Below are 670 nucleotides of genomic sequence, written 5' to 3'. Positions count from 1 at the left end.
ACCAGTCTGTGGTCAAAGGGGTCCAATCTGCCGATGCTTCTTCTCTCTGCTTCCGAGTGCTGCTGCTTCTGCTGCTTCCCAGTCCTGCTCTCTTGCTGTTCTCAGCCTGCTGCCTTCTCGCTTCTCCGGTGCGTGCCCCAGTGAGCCTCTGTGATGCTTCTGCGTGTGCCTCAGCTTGCCTCCTTGGGATTCAAAACGAGCGCCTTTGATCTGCCTTAGGGATGGCAGCTGGGGCTCTACGCGGCAGTTGTTGATTGGTCCAGGCCCGTTATCGGGTAGGACAGGGAGAATAATAATAAGTTGGTGTTTTTAAGCACTTATTATGTGCCAAGTACTGTTCTAAGCGCTGGGGTAGATACAAGGTAATTAGGTTGCTCCACGTGGGGCTCACAGTCTTCATCCCCATTTGACAGATGAGGAAACTGAGGCACAGAGAAGTGAAGCGACTCTCCCAAAATCACACAGCTGACAAGTGGCGGAGCTGGTATTAGAACCCATGACCTCTGACTCCCAAGCCCGGGCTCTTTCCACTAAGCCACGCTGTGAGAGAATCAGAGCCAGGCCTCCCTCCATGCTCTGCCCCCACAGGTCAGCAATCACCTGTCTCAGGTAGAGCCCATCACTGCCTTCGCCAGTCTCTTCCTTGTGGTTGTTCACAGGGTCGGAAACA

Source organism: Ornithorhynchus anatinus, chromosome 1 (assembly GCF_004115215.2).
Source record: "Ornithorhynchus anatinus isolate Pmale09 chromosome 1, mOrnAna1.pri.v4, whole genome shotgun sequence".
NCBI lineage: Eukaryota > Metazoa > Chordata > Mammalia > Monotremata > Ornithorhynchidae > Ornithorhynchus > Ornithorhynchus anatinus.
Note: the sequence above shows the minus strand (reverse complement) of the source record.